This window comes from Tympanuchus pallidicinctus, unplaced genomic scaffold, assembly GCF_026119805.1.
Source record: "Tympanuchus pallidicinctus isolate F22 unplaced genomic scaffold, pur_lepc_1.0 scaffold1, whole genome shotgun sequence".
NCBI lineage: Eukaryota > Metazoa > Chordata > Aves > Galliformes > Phasianidae > Tympanuchus > Tympanuchus pallidicinctus.
The window spans coordinates 69,547,321-69,569,921 of NW_026294618.1; positions in this window are offsets into that span (position 1 = coordinate 69,547,321).

Genomic DNA, 22,601 nt, shown 5'->3' on the forward strand with positions numbered 1-22,601 from the left:
CTGTGCAGCGTGGGTATTAGCAGGCTGGAAGCCTACATCCCAGCTTAACTTGTTGAGCTGGTCTCTCCCGGCATGTAGTTAATTAGGATTTCCATGACTTATCAGGATGAAGAACTGAAGAGTTCAGTAACAATTGTGGGCACTTCACCCCATCTGCGTGCTGGTTGTCTCTGTGTGGTAGACAGGCTGATTTGCATCCTGTGAAACAGCCGTTCTCACCATGTCCATTTGGAAAGTACGTTGAGGCTGAGGTTTCACACAACCCAGCCCGGTTGGAGATCTCAGGTTTGGCATCAAGGTTAGTACCTGTCACGTGTCATCAGCTGCAAAGCAGGAAAAATACATCCACCACATAAATCCATGCTGGCACTTTATTTCTTTTTCTTTTTTTGTTTTCTTTTTTTCCCTCATTTTTTGTTTTTCTGTACCTTATGCTGATACAGGAGCAAAGCCATATTTCTGCTCACCCATCTTTTCAATTTAAATGAATTTCCAAGATGTTGGAAATTAAACTTCTAAACAATTTTAATTTATGTGCTTTACAAGGGGGCTAAGATCTCGTGTTAGCTAAGACAAATGCTGCTCTAAAAGTATCTACTCATTCGTGGGTTTGCTTACAAAGTTCTTTGAGGAAAAAGGAGTATGCTTCCACTTGAATCTGTTTGTTGATGAACTGTTTATATCCTTCAGATTTGTTGTTGTACTAGTAAAATAACCATGGAGTGGAATGTAATCATTTGCCAATGGAAACTGCAATATAACAAGTTCAGTAAATTATCAGTAAAACCAGAATAAGGCTGCCACCTTCATCTGGCACAGCCAAGCACAAACCGGAGCATCCCCATGACTCAGCAGACCAAACCAAGAGGAGAATTGAGCCATTTCACAGCAATGTAGGAATCATAGAATGGCTTTAGTTGGAAAAGACCCCAAGGATCATCAAGTTCCAACCTCCCTGTTACTGGCATGGTTGCCAGCCACTAGATAAGTACTAGATCAGGTTGCCCAGGGCCCCATCCAACCTGGCCTTAAACACTTCCAGGGATGGGGCATCCAGAACTCTTGGCAACCTGTTCCAGCACTTCACCACTCTCTCCGTAAAAAACTTCTCCCTGAATCTATCTTCTATTATTTTTGTGCTAGGATTATTTATTTCATTTATATTATGAAGCCTTTCTTGTTTTTCCTTTCCCAACTTTCATCACTCATTCCAAGATTTCTAGGTCTAGCAAAGCACAGGTTTTAAATTTTTTCCTCATCATTCTTCCCAAGACACAAAGGCATGACACTTAATAACTTCCTATGAAAGCTGGAATCACTATATAATCTGCAGGTTTTGGATAACATATGATTAATGAACTCATTGAATGAATGAAGAGAGAGCATCTGAAAGTCTATCTCACTTTATTGTTACTACCTGAATAGGGTTGTTGTAGGGGCTAGTGAGTAGAATAGCTACTTTTAGCTTTTGTGTGGGCACTGAATTTTAAAGATTCCAGCATCCCTTCTTATTCTCAAATAATGAGCATTGTGAGGGATGTGTAATGATATGACAAATCACGCTTAGTATAATTATATAATAATTTTCTTGAAGGCTGCCAGTAACAAATCCACTATCTTGGAAATACTTTCATTCCAGTATACATTAGGTAAGCTGGAAAAGAAAGCATCTGCTTTTACCTCCCACCACATTCTTAAGACTTCTCTCTGTTTCTATCATTTTAAAAAGCTGAAGGCCTGACATGCAATTTATGATAAAGAAGTGTGACAATGTGCATCATGCAGGGACAGAGATACTACAGGTAATTTGTGGTGAACGCTCTAGGTACAAAAATCCTTCAGGAAATGTAGATAATATTTGACAAACTATCATGGCAGTACTGATACATTAGCTTGAATATCTTGCCTGACTAAAATGACTTCTCCATCAACATATCTCTTGGCTCTGGGAAAAGTGTGAGAAAAAAGGTGTTTGCTGCTTTCAATACATACTAGAAACAAAGAACTCCAGCTAAACACAGAAGTTCACAGCAAAAAAAAAAGGATATTTTCCTAATATTAATGTTTTACAGCTTTTTATTTGTTTTCTTTTGATGCATAAGACATAGGAATGAACTTGCTTACGTGAATACAGAAAGAAGTGTTTATGCCTCTTGTTCCAGTCCTGAACACTGAAGTCAATGAATGAATGCTGCTGATTTCTTGGATGACTGTCACTCATTGCAACGTCACTGCCTAACTCTAAAGACGTAAATAATTCTAGTGTTATCAGTAGGCAAATTAAAAAAAACACTTTGTCCTAATTGGACAAGGTAAGGAAGTTTGCTAATTCCTCAGGTGATGTGACTTGGAAGCTAACAATAAAATTGAAGTAATGCCATTGTTTTGTGATTATATTAAGATCTATTGGGTTGGTTTTGTTTTGATTTGTTTTGATTTAAGTATGATATGTGCTGTAAGATCTATAGTGAACATATGTAGAATATAGAACTGGAGTTTGAAAATGAACTGGCCTAAAACATGTTTTGAACATATGTCATGTTAAAATGTTGCAGAATAGCCTCTATTCCCTGATGTGCTCTGTATGAGGTGGTACTTTACATAAAAAAACTCCTTCTGAGATGCTCACCATGATTGTGATGGGAGCTCTCATAATTCAACTTAATTATTTTGAGTTAATCTGAAAATTTCTTCTGGGCTGTTGGTGTCTCAACTGGCTCCTTGAAACTGATCAATATCCTAGACAGCGCAGAATTGGCAGCATTGGAGCTGAGATAACTGCCTGTGGCTGATTCAACAGACTCTTGCCCAAAATTCAGAGACTATCAATTTATTTCCATTGGGAAAGGAAACAGATGATAGAGTTGCTTATTTCTTTGAGAACCTGATTATTTATAGCAAAGCGCATTTTCTTCAAGAGGAGAGAATTCAAACAACACCTTTTTTTTTTTTTTTTTTTTTTTGTCCCCAGCCTTTCTTAGCCAACACTCTGCCCAAAGGTGCCTGTGATGCTTTTCATCAGACGTATGTTATGGCTGTTGCTTTTGTTTCTTTCTGTGTTCTTTCTTCATCTTCTCATGCTGTCATTCACACACCTCCATAGAAGACTATCTAGTGAAACACTTGTATGTATACAGCTAATACTTCCCAGTAGTCTCATATCTGATTGTTTAGTTGGTTTTCATTGTAATCTGTATCTGTTTTGATGGGAGATGCCTTTGGTGGCATGATTTCAGCCACCCGGTTTCTCAAAGGGACTCTGTAGGTTCTTACACATAATACAGATGAAAAAGAACAATTACATAATGCATGATCAGTGAGGTTTAATCAAACCCAGATAAGGATGTATTGTGAAAGATCCAGGAAACACATCTTTTCTGCCTTTCTACTTTTTCAAGCTGCCTGTTACAGAAGGAGAAATATTAGGTGTCCCTTGAGAACAGGGGTTAAGCATTCTTGCCATTTGTGTTGGTAACCACTGGATGTCACCAATGCTTCACACAAACATAGAAATCCATGTATATTTTCCAGGCTGTAAAAAAAAAAAAGACTTAAGGAGCTGGCCTGGGGAAGTATTTCTGGTTAGAGTGGGAGCAGATTGTATCAGTGTGCAACAAACACAGAGCCTGTTGGGTTCACCAAGTTGTGTTGAACTGGATGACTTTATAAGTGGTAAGCAGATCTTCTATTGTAAGACTTCGAGAAACAAAGCCTGCAAAGGTTTTTTGCATGTGTCAGTTAAGAAACATGAGCACAACCAAGCTGCTAGAGAAACTACAAATGGGAAGGCACTGATATGAGTTGGGATGTATGTATGTTTTACACTGTGTGTAAGTGTACACACATGCACACACAGACTTCATCTATTATCAGCAAAGGAAAGGAAATAATGAAAAAGGCTAAGATATGTCACTACTGTATAAAGTTAAGAGGAAGAATACGTCTGAGGATTTTAATAACTGCAATTTAAAATCGCAAAGCATCTTCTGCTGGCATCACCACATAGGTTCCTCTACTGTTGTGCCCTTTTTGAATGGCTTGCACTGCAATTCTCAAAGAGACAGCTTACTCAGTGTCTTATGCTGTCATGACTTTTGCATTAAATTATCAACCACTAGGATACCTGCTGCAGATGTATGTAGGATTTCCAGACTTCTGTTCGAGAAATCTCAGAGAGATATTTCCATTTACACAGTGCATATGCCAGATATCAGATATATCCCAGCTGCTTCAGATTTGCTGTGAATTTAGAGATCAACTGTGCAGCCACTCTGCAAGGGATGGCTGTCTACTGCCATCCAGGCAGCTGCTTTGGTCAGATTCAGCAGGCTCAGTTGCCATCCCCTTGCTGAGAGTGCCATGAATTCCCTGACGTACCCAGGCAATCTGCTTGTGCACCACCAGCGATCTGCCAAGGTCTGTCTTGCTTCTAGAAATCCCAGAAAAATAGCCAGACTGCTTATTCTTCCAAGACAAAAACTGCAGAAAGTGAAAGAGGGTGTGCCAGGCTTAAAACTCTATAAGCAAGCAATAGTGAGTAAAAAAAAAGAAAAAAAGATACACTTTATACATATACCATACTATACTATATACTATATACTATATACTATATACTATATACCATATACTATATACTATATACAGTATGGCCTGCTACACAAGTCAGGCTGGACAGGGCTCTGAGCAACCTGGTCCAGCTGCAGGCGTTCCTGTTCATTGCAGAGAAGTTGGACTAGTTAGACTAGATGACCTGTTAAGGTCTCTTCCAACTCAAATGATTCTATGATTCTATTTTTTCAAACTACCATTTCATTCTTTATTCTTTTGCTATCCTTGTTTTGCATATTATTATTATTTGTTTTGTTGTCTGTTAACTCTTCGCTCTCTTTTCCTTCCATTTCAAAATTAAGGTTTTATTGCTATTTCATAATTGTCATCATTTTGATTCTTGTCTGTTTACTAAAGCCTAGGCCCAACTCAAAGGAAAGTGGCAGCAGCACTAATGTATGTCAAGTATGAATCTTACGGTGTGGCATACAAAGAAAACCCAGTCAAAGCATAATGATGCTCAGTGTACTAATCATCTTGCTGTAACTATGATTTTACATGGATTATATCAACAGAACAAAAATTTAATTTCTTTCTATAAGCAAAAAGGCATGCTGAGTCAACATTTTTCGATGGGAGCTGAATGTGAGAGAGACGTTTGCAATCTTAAGGGACTGATCATTCATAGACAGCATAGCTACAGCTCTCTTCTGGCAGTCCCTGGGCCAAGGACAGATGCTTGCAAGAAATCTTGTCAGTTCCTTTGTGGAACAGCATCCTGCTGTAAGACCTTGGGGAGCTGAAACTTTAATCTTAACTCTGGCATTGAGTTTCTTTCTGATCAGAGGCAATGTACTTAACCTTTACTTGACTCCATTCCTTCACATTTCTAAAAATGACACTGCATAGCTAGAAACTTAGTGATATTAAAGAAAAAATAATGATCCTAAACTCTATTGAAGTTAAGCTTACCCAAAGGTCTGGAAAAAGATCTCTTTTATGAGGAAAGCTGTATTTGATTGGAATTAATTTTGCCCCTTCCTACCAGGATGCTGTCAGGCTGCATTGTTTTCTTCTGAGAAGAATTCTTAATCCTTATGCAGATGGGAAGTAACAATAAACACCATCTGCTGTAAATTCGGTTACTCTCTTAGCAACCACTGTGATCAGGCTCTGTCTCAGCCTCTCATTTCTCTATGCTGAAGTATGCACTGGCACTTCAGCTTGTATCAGAGCAAGTGATCAGAAAAAAAGTGGAAATGAGAAATGAAAAATATTTCTTCCTCTCCTCTCTGTGAGATCCTGCCCTTCCTGCCAATCCTGCTACGTTACTGTTGGGGAGCGCTGCTCCTCACCCACCTTCCTCCTCTGGGGGTGGTGAGAGAAGTATCATCAAATGTTGGCAACCTCTCAGCTGCTCAATGCTGGGAGCCATCCCCAAAAGTAAATAGAATCAGCAGGAAAGGGCTGCTTACAGGAATGAAGCTTAAAGCTGCCTGCCACTGGCAGAGCTGGTGGGGGGGGAGAGCCAGCAAGGCACTTGATTGCAATATGGCTTCCCCCATCCCATCCCATCCCATCCCATCCCATCCCATCCCATCCCATCCCATCCCATCCTCAGTGTTTGCCTCTCTGATCAGCCATCAGTCTTCTCTTAGAATCAAAGAATCATGGAATATCTTTGGTTGGTCTTCCCTGCTTCACCTAGAGATGGTTCCATGATTACAGCATGCCAAGTTGCTTAGGACAGCAAATGTACGGACAGACACTTGTTATTCACTTGGCGTGGCACTGCTCCACGTAAGGTGATCTAAAAAGAGAATGATCTTTTTTTTTTCCCTCCCCCAGTGTTTCACCTGGTGCCTGATCAACACTCTGTCCATGAGATCTTGACCAGGATTGGGCAGCTGTAAGTTCAAGTTCTGCACCTATCACACACACATACACTCAGAAGACATAAATTCACAGTCTTCACAGTCATTTAAAGCACCCTTCTGATGCAGCTATATAAGGAAACCTTATCCTTACCTTGAAATCACCAAAAATATACTTGTAGATAAAGGCCTCGAATTAGACTCACTGTCAGAGGAAAGATCTTTCTCCTCTTTATACAAATATTTTGGAAAAAAATGTGCCCATCTTGACAGTTTCAAGAACTCCACATAGAAATATTGTATGTGTCATTTCTTTCTTTGTATTTGTCATGCTATTGTTTTGAGTCAGCACACAGGTAGGTAGGCCTTTGCACTCTTAATCACCAGGGACCAACCTTTTTAATCTGCCCAGAAAATATTACTATCTCTGTCCCGGATTTGTCAAATTAACACATGCAACACACAGTGAGACTCAGGTGATTGCAGTGAGCAATGTAGACTGTTCAGTGCTGCACTCATCTGCCTGTGGACACATCAGTTGCGTGTGCTAACCAATAGGTGCTCCTGAGAAGTGCAGGATTTATGGGCACAGCCTTGTGCTCATGTGTTGTTCCTGCATCTCAGGCACTATACAGCTGATCTGTTGGCGCTTTGAGGAGATACCCCTTGCTTTCCAGACATACGTGGCTGGAGCTAGTGAGAAATACTGCCATCTGCCCAGAATTCACAGGCAAATGTGAAAAATCCTCTCATTCTGCCCAGGCAAACTTTTTAAGTGGGAAAAGACCATATTTGAGACATATGGCAGATGAGATGCAGGCTGAGTCACTGTCATCTAATGCTGTACAGTTAGAGCTGGGAAAAAAAACAGAGCAACAAGGTTATGATATGCAGTTCGCATTCTGTCCTTAGGTCATCTTTGTGAGGTCTCACTTAGGCTACCAGCTAATTTACACCTGGCAATAAGTGATCAGAGATGACTTCGCATTTTCTCTCGATTCCACCATTTTCAGCTTGTCCTCTGCAGTATAAATGTAATTAATGGTTCTCGATGGGATGCTTCTGCAGCCAACTACCTTTTTTAAAAGAAGTTACCCCTGACCTTAGCTACAGTGTGGAAAGATATTGTAATGAAATTTTCAAGCTATTAGTTGTGTAGTGCTTTTGGCTTAGATAGGTTATAACACTTTGAAGAGACCACATATTCAGAAGGTTCTAAAGAATCAGATCCTTTCAAGATGGATCGCCTTCAGTATCTGAATGCAAGGCAGGAAAAATCATGAGTCATAAAAAAGTAGAACAAATCTGTGCTTTACCAGAGGTGTAATTTATGTACACTAGGATAAGAAAGCTCTTCTTATGAAGAAGAATTTTTAGCACGCAATCTCCTGAGATATAAGCAAAGAAATTAGCAATAGAAATGACCTATTTGGTCATTAAGTCTATCCCTTTACAGCAGGATAGTTTCTATGCAATGCATTGCACAAATAGCTCAAATAAGCTTTCATTTCTTGCACAGAAGGCTCACAGCAAGATATTACTTCTTTCTATAGATTAAAGAGACTTGCTTTGATGAATGGTCAATGTTTGGTATAAAAAATTCATTGTGACAACATGACAATGCCCACCTTTGATAGTCTCTGAAAAGCAAAAGCCATGGTTTTGTCTTTTCTGCTGTCTATGAGTATGAGGTTCCTGTGAGATATGGGAAAAATATGCTATGGAGACTGATAAGAAACAGACATGCTCAATATTCATTTGCTATGAAGAATATCTTCCATTCCTCCCTCACTGATTAGTGAGGGCCATTCTCCACTTTTGGAGCACACATGGATTGTCCTTGCATGTAGACGTTGCATGAATGACACTGAATGTACTCAGCTGGGGTTCTTGCTCCTCCTGGAAATGTAAAGGTGGAGGGCAGAGTGCAGGGGTGCAGAGACGCTGCCTGTGACCCCTACCTGCTGAACTAGCAGGGTGTTTGCACCTGAGGCACCCTGAAGTGCAGGGAGGCATCCGTGACAGCTCTTCTCAGTGTTCCCACTCCCACTGCTTGCTGAGGATCTTTATTGTAAGTCTCACAGTAAACCACTTGTTTCCTTGGTGCTTCCATTTCTATTTCACTTTCCCACAGCCAGATGACAGAATGAACAACAGCTGCTTTTCATTAGTGGGTGAATCCTTGCTGGTATGTACAGGGGCCAATGGGAAGGCATTTAATCACAGAATCACAGAATTGTAGAGGTTGGAAGGGACCTCCAGAGATCATCGAGTCCAACCTCCCTGCCAAAGCAGGTTCCCTACAGCAGGTCACACAGGTAGGCATCCAGGCAGGTCTTGAACATCTCCAGAGAAGGAGACTCCACCACCTCCCTGGGCAGCCTGTTCCAGTGCTCCGTCACCTCACTGTAAAGAAGTTCTTGCGCACATTTGTGCAGAACTTCCTATGCTGCAGTTTCCAGCCGTTTCCCCTTCTCCTGTCACCATTCACCACTGAAAAGAGTCCAGCCTCGCCATTCTGCCCCCCACACCTTAGATACTTATAGACCTGGATCAGGTCCCCTCTCAGTCTTCTTTTCTCAAGGCTGAACAGACCCAGTTCACTCAGCCTTTCCTCATAAGAGAGATGCTCCAGGCCCTTCACCATCTTCGTGGCCCTCTGCTGGACTCTTTCCAAGAGATCCCTGTCTTTTTTGTACTGGAGAGCCCAGAACGGATGATTAGAGAATTTAAGAGCACTTCTCAGCCTGAAAACAGAGCTTCACACCTCCCAGACATGGGTGCAGCCCAGAGCAGGACTGAGAGGTGTTTTTGACAGGCATTCACAGTTACTGTTTAAAAGCCTGTAGGACTGAGGAAGCCCATACAGAGTATCCTTGCATCTCAGCTGAGGAGAGCAAGAGGACAAAATCAGAGGAAGAATGATACTGAAGGAGATGTAGACTGAACTTACCTAGCAAACCTATATGCAGATACTGCTGAGATGTCCTAGAGTGCTGTGTAAATTGTTTGAAGTAAAGAAATCACAGGAAAGGAACATGGAAGAGTTATGGGCTGTTTGGGAATACTGAACAAAAAGTGGATTGAAGACAAGAGAAAGGATAGTCCCTGTCTGAGTCATGGTGAAGACAAGTCTACAATATAAGTCTATAATATTCTAAGCCTTTCTGAAGCTCACTTTTAAGTTGTTGCCTTCAGAATTCTTGGTAGTGCTGAGCTATGTGGTGCTATGCAATGATGCTTTTCCTTGCTAATCACAGCTGGATTCCTCTTGGCCAGGTAGAGTCTCTCTTGATCTATCTCCATTGCTTTTGTATTCATCAGAATCTTCGTAAGCTGTATTTTACATGTATACTAAGTGATGCCCAGCTGGCTATGTTACCACTCACATAAAAACAATGACAATATTGTTTGAAAAAGAGAAAAGCTTGGAGGAATTTTCAAGATTGAGGTGCATTTAGAGTAAGCTTTAGTAAGTAGACTAAAACCATAATCATATCTGCTTTTCTTTTCTAACAGTCCCCAAGATCACAGGTTCTGATTGTCACACTCAGCAAGGACAAGAGAATGCAAAAAAAGAAAAGAATACTGCTTGCAGTGTAGAAAATGCAAGTTTAAAATTTATTTCTGTCTCACAGGCCCTAAGCCATGACTATTTTGTGCAGGTGGTGAGTTCAGCCGTGAAAGCGCATGGGGTCACCTTGCTATGAATATAACTCACTGCTATTTTCTCTCCTTTGTCTCACAAAGTATGGCATGGGTGGTTTCAGTTCCACTTTGTTCTCTCAGCTCTCTCCCATGCTGCAACATCCCTTTCCTAAAATGTTTTCTCTCTTCCTATTTGTAAACTAAAAATGTTTCCACTTCAGCTTTTCAGTTCTTCTTTTATTTAATATATATATGATAGCAGTTGCTAGAGAAACTCTGACTGACAGCTCAGCTGGCCCCACATTCTGTCTTTGATGGTGTCTAAAAACAAGGATATTTATTGAATCTCTGAAAAATATGCTACTGAAATTTCTCCCAGTCTAATTCTTGAATTCACTCAGATGCCTCAAAGCAAAATAACATGGAACGTCAAAAGAAACCCAACAAAAAAAAAAAAACAAAAAAGACAACCATTTTTGACACAAACAGTGATTGCAGTGTCCCCATTACTGAAACAAAAGACCAACACTTGTTCATACACAGTAAGAACCAATCACTGCTATGATCATGTGTCACTCTTCCCAATTCTGCATCCTATCAGGCAAACCCTCTGCAGCAACTGCTTAAGTGCAGGCTTTAATTCAGGATAATTTGATGCCTCTTTCTCAGGAGGAGAAACAGCTTCATGTGCCCTGTGGCACAAGGAATGGTGATGGGAGCAGTGGATGCATTCTGGTGGGAGGTAGTGCATTTGCAGCTCCCAGACCTCTTCTGCAGCACCCCATGCACAGACTGAGCGATGCCAGGACCTGTGCTGCCCACAAAAGCTCTGTAGAGACCTGGAAAGTAGGGTGCAGAGGGAAGTGAGCAATGGAAGTGAGCAGAGAGAGTGTGGGAGAGTTAGGAATGGTGGGGACAGCCACAGGGTGGGCACTCATCCCTGGCGAGAAGGTAAATTGACTTATTTTAGAGCTACTGAATCCAAGCTTGGCTGCTGGCCCAGTTTTATTTCAGGCCAATCTTTACAGCACATATTCACTCCTCACCATGGAAGAAGAGTTTTCTTCATGACATCTGAGCTGACAGGACCAGCTGGAAGCAGAGAGAGTGTGAAAGGGAAGAGGGACTTTCCACTGGTCTTCACTGGCCTGGTTGGTGGCAATAATGTAATTTGTTGCTTCAGCTCAGAAAGCTCTGCAGAGAGCAGACTCGTCAGTATCTTAATTTGTCATTCTGACCCTAGGGCAGAAATCTGTGATGGTTTTTTTTTTTTTTTTTTGCATTGACCTCTTAGATTGTTATATTTTAATTTTTTAAGAGAGGACACAAAGTATTCCATGTGCTCTAACAACATTTGCTGTTTATTATTCTCCATCTTATTCAGATTATGGCTTGCAGCTTCTGGACACCAGGGAAGTCTGCATAATAGTTGCAGTTCACTTGTTAACAGTAATTATTTTTTCCTAGCTTCTCATTTGATGTACGCTTAGTAGCTTGGCCTCTAAGAGATGTAATTAGTGATTCCTGCAGTTTGCTATGGAATGGGGCAATTGCATCATTAAATTCAAGATAAGTCCTCACTTTGTGTTTCAGACATTCACATAGCATGTTATGCATCAAGGGAATAAAAGCTATGAGAATCTGCTCTTAGAACTTTGCCCCAGCTATTTCCGCCTCTCGACAGCTCTAACACAAAGTGATAAAACACTGATTTATCAGTGCAGGTGAAGGGATATTAACTGCCCCCACAGCACCAGCTGACATGTCACTGGCTGGTGTGACATGGGGTGAGAGGCTTCTTCCACTCCCCTCACCCTTTTGACTATTCAGCTTTCGACTATTCAGCTAAGAGAGTCTGGACACAGAAAGTACACCAGCAAAGACAAGAAGTGATATTAACTCAAGAGAAATTAAGAAAACAATCCTAACTTATTTGAAATGAATCATATCTGGGAAATTCAGGTCAATCATTCAAGAGATTTATCATTTACTATTTTCTCTGCAATTGTCCAATGTCTTCTGTGGAAACTCAGTTATCAACAACACTTGATTTTTTTTTTTTCCTAGCATTTTCTACTGGTGGATATAAAAGCAATGTTATTTAATCTTCATCTCATTCCTGCAAAATAACCGTGATGTTATTGATAGGAATGCCTTACCCCATAGGGAAATGAAAGCACAGAAATTGTAACAATATTTGTCTATGGCTGTGCATAAGTGGAAGAGTGGAGAACTGACCCCTCACAGCATGTAGCTTTTGCAGTTTCCTGCCTTCCTGCTTCATTTCAATTTTGAAAGAACTCAAAAAATAATCTTTTCACTGGGGGGGGGAAAAAAAAAAAAAAGAGTTTTATTTAGTAAAATTGAAATACACTATTTTTTTATTATTTTCATTTTATTCGCCCCCCTTCTTTGCAAATAACTAGGGTTGATTTTAAGGTAAAGGCTCTGGAAGATTATTTATGAAATCCCTAAAAATGTCTCTGTTTTGGGACTCTGCTTTCCTCAAAGTCATACACCCTATGACAAGGCACCATTGTACCTGCACACACAAGTCCTAACACTGCCTCAGTGATTAATAGGACACTGCCACACAGGAGACAGAAGCTCTTTTTTTAACAAATTGCAACCCTGTCTTAGGATCAGAACTGCATGACACTCAAAAGAAGTGGCAACTGCACCAAAACTTATCACCTTTATTTCTGTCTGAAGTGCCCTGCAAGTTAATACATAGCTGGATGGATGTCTCCAGTACCTGCTATCAAACCATCATTCTTTCAAACCACCCAAAACTTATATGGTCATCCTTTGACTGTTCTAAATGCACCAAGAGGCTTCCATTCCACAGTTGTAAGACAGTTTTACCAGCACTAGTGCCTCATCCCTCTGACATTTTCAGAAAGAGGAGAAATTTGGTAGAAAGATTCGGTTTTTTGTGCTTTGTTGTCTTTCTCACTGTTTTTTTTTCCTGTAGTGTCTCTCTTACCTACATACACTTTTCTGAAAGACATTCCTTCATGCTCTCTTCCCTCCCACTTCTTATCTGTTATAGTTTTTGCTCTCTTACTCTTTCTCTCATTCCAATTCTTCACTTTGATCTTCCTGCAAGAATAGCCCAGATATTCTGATGGATCCATGTGAATACTGGTTCAGATTTAAAATTCATTTTAACCAAAAGAAATCTATTTCAGCTATAGAAAAAAATAGTGTAACAAGAACTGGAGTTTGGCCTATTTGGAGTCTTCTTCAGAAGAACAGATCACGCATTGGAATTTGGCAAATCTGTCCCATATGTTATTTTTTCCCTTTGTGGAGATCCATTCCTTTGGTAGGCTTTGCATGCTTCCCCATGTCCAAATTAACCACATCTCTTTTAATTTTAACACACAGACTCCCTTATAAATGTTTCATATTGTAGCAATATCAGTATTTCCTTGAAGAAGATACACATCAGTTCTTTTACTTTCTTTAACAAGCTCTGCCTCAGATACCTGGAATCATTTTTTGAAGATATCCTTTTAAGCTCAGTTAATTGGTCTGTCACATTTATATATCAAGCATTTAATTCCTCATTCTTGCTGTATCAAATAGACCTGGAAAACACAACATTCCTCTAAAGCATGCTACCATAAAGATCAAGCCCAGCTTCTTAGGCTGATTTATGAGATTTACAAGACCACTCTCAGGTGGCTGAACCTTTATTTCTCTTCCCATTGCTGCCTTTCCCATTGATGGATGCACCTTCCAGGGATCTGTGAGGTGACAATGACTGTGCTGTATCACTCTTCCTATCTTTGGTTCACATTATCCTTCTATTCCATCAAGGTTTGCCAAACAATGTAGAAAAACAACAACAGGTGGAAGTCTCTGATTAAGCTAGGAACAGGAGCTGTTGTAGTGACATATGTGAAGAGCAGCTCCCATAGCATTCCCAGGAAGCACAGCTACTGATAAATGTTAATTAGTTCATTAGCATCCGCATTAGTATTTGGCCGAGTTTGATTAAGCTGCACAGAGCACAATGGGGAAGCCAGTCAAAAAGCTATGGGGATCTCAATCCACTCTGTAGAATTCTGCCAGCAACAGAGCCTCAGAGGGCTCTACTCAGTGGCAACAACACAAGTTACAGTAACACCACAGGAGTGAGAGGAATAGAGGTTCTACCTTATTATCAATGTGAGGAAACTTCACCAAGAGCGCTGTTGGGAGTGTCCATGGCCCACCTCCAGCCTTTCCCTGCTTTCTCCTTAAGCTAAAGCTTGAGGAGCCTGCAGCTCTGAGCAGTGAAGTGAGGCACAATGCAGATAAATACTCAGCAGAGCTGGCCCACATCAGGTCTGGCATGAGAAGATTGTTGCAGGCACAAGAAAAATATGACCATCGTGGTGTTTTGTGTTTTCTGATCCTGCCAATGTTGCTACTTTAGCATTACCTGTATATCCTCTAGGGCAGATCTCTGTATTCTAATAAACACTTCTGTAAGAAAAACTGGATGGAGAGTTTTTGAAGGCAATGCTGTGGGAATTACTCTTTTCTTCACTGCTAATACAGCACATTCTTGCACCTCTATCATTTACTGCATTAGCATAATTTTGTTTCTACTAGAAGTCACTGCTCAGTGCTGTTTCTTCTGTTTATTGTTCTCTTTTAATGATTAAATGTGGTGCTGATGGAAAATGTCTCCTTATCTAAGACACAGACTCTGTGTTAGCTATCAGTCCTTACAGGAATATCCTTGACCATCACACTAGAACAGTCCAGCCTTATTCTTTTTCACAGAGAGGGAAGGGTATTTGATTTCTCACTTTATAATCCCTGTATTTCCCAGTATCTGCAAAGTTCTTCTCCTTACATGGGAAGAATAGTCACTGAGGCTTTGAGTGTGCAGGTGGTTCTACCATGAAGGGATGCTCCATTACCCAGGACTTGGCAGTGAAGGTATGTAGAGGCTGCAGATAAAACAGGCAACTCTCTAGTAACAGAAATACCAGCCATGCTTTGCTCCTAACAAACAGATTAATCCTTCGCAGCCACCAGCAAATAGAGCTTATGAAGTGCCACAGCCTGGGTCTGTTGTCTGTTGTCACCATTTCCCACTCCTCAAAGACAGAACATCACATTCCAGGTCAATGCACACATAGGCCCAAATCAGCTGGGTGGCATACTGAAATCCAGAGCTGCTGCTCCTTGGTGTCACTATAGGACAATAGAACTGGTAGGATCACTGCCTCCGCAGTAGCTGGAGGTTGTTTTGTAGAAGTTATTTAACAATCAACTGGGGAAATAACTTCTCCAGTCACTGAATATTGCAATGACTTTGCAGTTTGTGACAACCCCGAGCTTTACTGATTTAAACGGCTCCTTGCAATATTCTCACTTCTAAATTATTAATCAAGTGGCTTAAGAAAGTTCTGGTAGCAAACTTGTGGCTACTTGTTTCCCTGCTGTGGCTTAGGCACTATTTTTTCTGTAGTTTCCTTGCGTGAAGCATAAATTATCAGTTGCATGGTACTGTGCTGGAGACACATCTTTCAGAAAGATGAGAAAGAGCCAATTATGACAGAAATTATTTTGGATAGCCAAAGAAAGCTGCCTTCATATGCCAAGCTTAGCTGTCTTGACAAGTCATTAATATTAGGTTGACAAAAACCTCCTTTTTCGTTTTAATCTATATTTTTTAATTTACTGTCCCCATTGATTTTATGGAAGACTAATACTGAGCCAATACAACCAGTGAAAAATAGGGCACAAAGTTACCCAGAGGAACCAATAACAAGGAGAAGAAACATGAAAAACCAGACCAAGTTCATATCACTGCCTAGAGGTAAGGCTGCCTGACACTTCCCAGGTAGAACTACTTTCTTTGACTCTAATTTTATAAATCTATAGCTGCTTAGGACAGAACTTGCCTTGCTGGGTGTCTGTCATAAATTGTTGTTGGATTTTATTATTATTATTTTTTCTCTTAATGCCAGCTAAATACTCAATAACAGAAAAGAAAGCATAGGGAAGCTTTTCATGGTATTCACCATCTGGAACAAGAAATTCCAGACTGCAATCTTCTGAAACAGACCTATCCAGAAAAGAATCCTCAATTCATTATGATATATGTGGCTACTGGATAAGCCACAGCAGCCTTACAGATAGAACTGAATAGAGTTTAGTTCTCTGGAGTGTTTGTGGATTGAAAAAAATAGAAGCTCACACTTTGATATTGTTAAAAGCAGAAGAAATAAATCATGACACAAATGAACTCACTGGGTGTGACTTCTGAAAGTAAAGAGGTGCTGAACTTTTCTCTCTTCCTGCAGTATTGGGGAATTCCTCTGCAACAACTGGAAGCCAAGAAATATTTGGTCTGTCCTTGTAAGCTATGAAAAGCACTTTCTTTTTGAGTTCTGATATCCTGATCAATGTCACACTTTTAACATGACACGCAGTTGTGAAAATATGCTTTATGTACATGACATCATCACTTCAGCCACATCAGCTAAGTAAAGCTGAAAAATTTGCTAGTCAGAGCTGGATTAAGAATATAGTTCTTCACAAACACCCTGAGCTGAAATTTCTGCAGTTGATGGAAGTCTAAAGAGTTACCAGTTTTTTAATAGTTTTGTAGCTTTTGCCTTCAAATTTTAAGTGGATGCTGAACTTTGGGAAATGAAAGTTTTGAAGTAGGTGGCTTAAAAACATTCACCTGCCATCCTGATTTTTTGAACTTACTTTTTCACCTACTTTTGCATTTTCTCAGACTTTGCTTGTGTATAATCAAGATGTTATAATCACAACATAATCAAGAGAATTAGGTAAAGTAAATTAACGATCACAAAAGAGAATTAATGGAAGAGCTTACCCTTTGGCTGAGCTCACCAGAAGACATCAAGAGAGGTGATCTCCAGAAGAGATCCTTCCCCACTGGTAGGCAGCTCTTAAATAGGTCTGGGAGGGGTGGAGCCATGCACCACCCTTTCCGGCAGCACAGGTGAATTGCCTTCAGCTGTGCTCCTCTGGCTGACTCATGGCTCGCCTCAGGTGATCAATCAGAGGTTCAGGCTGTGACTCAGCAGTTCCCATATAGCTTGTTATTAGGAGCTCAGAATCCTCATTAATTTCCAGCTTCTGGCAGTATTGCTCCTAGCAAAAGTTGTGGCTTCTTAACTCTTTGGATGGATAGAAGTGAATTGATTACTGTTTTTATAGGAATGTTGTTGGTGAAATTTCCATTCTTTGCAGTACTTTCGAGAGTCTGATAATTGAGATTCAGTAACAAAGGAGTAGATTAACTTTCGTATCTGTCACAACATGCTCCACCATTCAAAGCCTCTTTCTGTGGCCTTTCACTGCATCCTTTGAAAACACACTGTACCAGATAGCTTTGGAAAGTAGAGTCAAAGCTTTCAAGCAGACAGTTCCTCACACTTGGTGAAAGAAGTGCATGCCTGAAACTGTGACTAACACTTCCCACCTTATGTCCTGAAATACAGCATCCTGTTTGGATCATCTCTTCCTTCCCTTTTCTTCCCTTCCTAGATATGTAAACAGTTTTTGGCTTGTCCCTTATGTTGGCTTTTGGCTAGTTGCATTCAGAGCATGCCCATGACAACAAATACATGTAGCTCGTATTTCCTTCTATTGCTGTCTGCTTTCTACTCCTGACACAGAGCTGAGCCTATTAGCAAAGCCATTAGTGTGTATGCTCTTTTTTTTCCCCACAAGAAGTTGTTATTTTTCCTCATAATAGCTAATCTCAGTGACATTCATCATGTGACTTGTTTATTTAATAATTTCCATTTTATTTATAGCTTGTTTGAGATCATCATCAGCTTGCTCCTTGTGCAGCAGAATAATTGATCATGTGGTTCACAAAATTCCCCTGACCAGAATAGCTTGCACAGGCACTATGTTAACACTGCATCCAAAGATCTAGTCAACACAATATATGAAGAAGTGTCTTCCTTGGCTAGAATTTTCTTGAGATGATTCTGCACTGGGAGCAACTTTCTGCATTCCAAATATTATTATAATCAGTTCTGTGCTTACTTCTCTTCATTCGGGGCATGAAGGCACTTCTGGTTTGAAAGTCTTTATCCAGCCCTTCCTCCTTCATTGCAGGTGGATGCCCATACTGAGTGAGAGCAACAACTCCTACAACTCAGCATCCTGTCTCTGATACTAGATGCTTAGAAAAAGAAAGTAAGAAAAAGGCCAAATATTAAACAATCTGTCTTCCATTTCTTGCAGCCTCAGCTGTGGAAGCTGATGATATGAGATTTTTTTTAATTGCTTTAGAACTGATTTTCTAAATTATCTTTTATTGTCCACAAAAACTTTGTCATCTAGGCATTCATACCCTCCTGTCATCTATATTTTATATCATCCTGTCATACATTTCTCAAATCCAAGCTTAAAATATTTTAGATTCTTATTAGTAATTTCCCTTCCCTTATTAAAAGCGATCATTTGTTCCTATTTTCCCTCTTATGCTAAGCAGTTTTTAATGACAAAAGTTCCTTCTTTCCTAAGTCATGATAACTATATTCCTTTAAAAACTTACTGTGAAAGAGCTTACTGAAAGCTTAGAAAGGAGTTTTGACCTTTGAGTGCTGAGGATTCAGATTACAGAGCAAAGCATCTGGGTCAGCCAGAGGGAAGCTAGAGCTACTGAAGGTCACGACAAAACAGCTGGAGAAAACACTGAGGAGACCTAAAATTAGGACTGGCTGAGACAAAACAGGTTGGAGAGGCTAAATGATCAGCTCATGCCAGATCTTGCTCAGAAAGCTAATTCAGATTAAGCTATGCTATATGAATGCAAAGAATTATATTAAAATCACATCACAGAAAAAGGATTAGATGACTTGACATAGAGGCTCTGTATCTCATTCCTCTCCGACTGTCAGTTTAAATCCAGATCAGAGCTGTACTGCTCAAGACTTACTAGTATCGTGTGGCCCATCTGCGTACAGTGTGATTATACCTGCAATCTCTAGTAATTCAAATGGAGACAACATAGGAATTTTCCCTCTATGTCTGCTCCACCCTGGTCCAGTTCTCACGATCAAACCTCTTACTATATGTGGGTGACCCTTGGTCCTGAAATGCCATATTAGAAACTGGGAATTAATTCAGAGTGGGTACAGCTCTTCAGACACAGTGAAGGTGGGTATATCTTAGTTTCTCTCACAACAAATATTGATGGGTAGGAGCCAAGAGCTCAGTTTCTCATCAGCCTGTTAGTGATGAAGGGTGCCAGCAGAGATGCCAAAGACTGACGAAATAGGCTGGAGGAAATACCATATTTCCACCTCCAAGCAGGTTCATTTCTGATGGCTGATGATTGAAGACATACAGTTCTAGGTGGGTGAGGTCTTTCATTCAATCTATCCTGTTTTCATGCTATTGCTTACCTCTGATCTATCTGATTTATAAATGTTGCATCATTCTGAAAATTGTTTTTGAAAATATTCAGAGCTTTCCTCTTCATTCCCTAGCTTTGGCTTTTTGAATTCGCTGCATGCTCCATCCTTCTTTGTAAGACTTAGTGAACTCTGCTGCTACCAAACTGTCCTATTAATAAAAAGAAATACTGTGTTTAATTGATTGAATTTATTTTCATTTCCTACACTTCCGTTCACTCAAACTGCTATTTCTCGAGTGTATTTTTAAAAAGCAAGGAAATAAAAATACCTAATGATCTATTTGAAACAAAGTAATGGTTGAGAGAGAATTTTAGTTTATATAAAATTATATGTTTTAGTCGACAGACAGGGTTCTGATTGCATACAAGAAAATTTCTTCCCTCTTTGTTTTAATGTGACCAACAGAGAAAGGAGTATTTCTTTGTAGAGTCTTCTCATTTTTCATCACAGACTTGCACCTGGTTTATCTTTGAAGAAATGTTTTTACTGTATGAAAAGGGAGTGTTCAGTATGATATATTGTTGTGCTGTGCTAGTGGTGACTTTTGCTATTTTAGTGCATAAGGCCAAAAACTCTTTCAGTCTGGAATGACTTTAATTTAAATTTCATATAACAAACTTCCATGTCAGATAGTACAGTGTGCCTCTCTTCTTTTCAGACTACTGAGAATTCTCCCAGAGAGTTATTAGTTTGAAAAGTTAGACACGTGAAGCCATGACTCTCAGCTGTTGCCTTTATGACCTGTATCTCAAAGACCCTTCACTTTGTACAAGTAATGAGGTCTTTAAAAGAGAATTCCTTGATTGTCTCTACTTACCACCTCCTGGTTTGATTCACCAAGTGGTGTCTGTGCAGAGCAACTGGATTTGCTAAACTGGAAACTCTGCTCCAGCCGTGCACCAAATGCCTTCTCACTCCTGATGGGAAACATCAAGTTTTGTGACAGCTACTGGTCCATGGGACCTGATCAGCTTCATTTACACCAGATTAAGTGCCTGCAGACAGCTCCTGGATACCCGAGTCCTCAGCTGGTCGGTAGTACTGCTAAAACGACTGACAAAACCAGACATCTTCCAAAGATAAATTCCCACAGTCTAAGACTTGGTGGGATGGACAGGAGGAGCAGCTCCTTGTTGCCTCGCTGTGTGGCCAGAGGCTGCCCTGCTGGGTGAATGGAGATCAAACAAATCAATCTCAGATTTCTGGGAGCAAGTTGTACTCTGACTTCCCACATAGTGTCAGGTTGGTTGAAAAAACCTTCCAGTGAAGCAAGATTGTCAGTACTAAACATGCTTTCAGCTGAAGATGTTGTATTTCTAGGCAAAACTTTTGTCTTTTCAAACTTTCCAGATTAGTAAAAGAACCTTCAGAAACCTTCTTGACATCTTCTCTGCCTTCCTTGCAACACATTTGCTGATCACTTCTCATTTGGAACTGCACTCCAAGGTGGCTGAAGCTGAAGACAACCAATTCTGGTTAATTATAGCCTTCTCGTTCACTCTAACTTGTCAGCCAAAAAGAAAAAACTGATAGCTATGTGCTTGTGTGTGTGTGGGTGTAGAGAGAGACAAAGTGAAATACTGGAATCAGTGAGTATCTGTGGGACTACTAAAAGGGAAAAAAAAAAGCACACGTTTAAAAACTTGAAAGATGTGGACAGACAAAAGCAAAAATTCTAGAACTAAGAGAGAAAAGGAAAAGCATTGTTCAGACAAAGGGAAACAGAAAGACTATCGAGGAATAATGAAAGAATGAATACCCAGAAGAAAGGTATTAAAAAACCCTCAGTATTTTCATGATGAGAAAGCAATTTAATTTTATGCCCATGCATCAGTGAATGAAGTTGGCTGCACTGTCAATGAGTTTCTGAAGGCTTACAGCTTCTCTTCATTTTTTCAGCAAACTTCTCTCATCTCAGTTGCAGTTTCACTTAATGAACTCAGCTGTAAGTCTCTTCTCTCCTACCGGGGCTCCAGGAGCCATGACCAGCCCCTGGCATCTCACTGATCTGTTATGGAAAGCTGTGGGGACCATCACCATCTACATACGAAAGCAGCAGGGATGGCAGCTATTTTTAGGACATCCTGCAGCATAAAACCCAAACCGGTCAGGATCTACATTCATATTTGCAACTGCTGACAGGTTCTCAGATGGCATTATTGCAATTCAGGGCTTCAGAAATTATTAATTTGGATGACTTGTCATTCTTGCCTTCTATCCATTTAAGGTGGAAGTGCACTGTTGGGTTGTTTTTGTTTTTGTTTTTGTTTTTTCAGAGGGATTGATGTACTTTCTGTAGCATTTTAAATTAATGGGGAAGACATTTTTCAGTGCAAGTTAAAGGCATTTTGGAGATAAATTTCAGTTGAACTCCGTTTAGACAGTTTATCTCCTCTTGAGATAAAGTCCTGTCTTGAGAGTTGTTTCTAGAGGTCACACCAAGGAATGATCTTTCTAAAGGCCTTAAAGCCTCCTTAATTCCTTCACACATTATAGAAGATGAAAATGTGCGGTGGAACAACTCCACAAAAATTCCCGTCTTGAAAGAATTAATTATGTAAAAGTAGGAATTTCCTTGTGCAAGCATACACTTGAAGGAGACTTTCTGCAGAGTATTTTTAGTAACAGCAATAGCATTAAAAGCATTAACAATGAAAATAATGGAAAAATAAGGAAATACATTTTGTGTATATAGCACAGAATCATTTCTCTGGGGATTTGCTTCCAAAAGTGATATTCTTCCAGTCCAGAGGCACATGCTTATTATGGTATCTATATATCTAATTAAATCCAAGCAACAGTGCTCCAGTTTCAGATATTTTGTATTATTACTAAGAAGAGAAGTCATCTGACAGTGGTAGGAAGATCTTCCTAAGGTAGGCTTTATTAATCTTTATTCGTGCTGATGAGCATTTAGTCACCTGAGAAGTCCTGCTTAAACAAAAGAGAGAATGGTAAGGAATTTCTCCATCTCTATAGACAGTTATCTGTAGCTTTGAATATATGATAAATGCCATCTTTGCCCCTTCTCTAAAAGAAGGGGATGGATAACCAAGGTGTATATAAGCTGCATAGTCCAGATTTGTAAACAGTGAAATGAAGATTTTAAAGA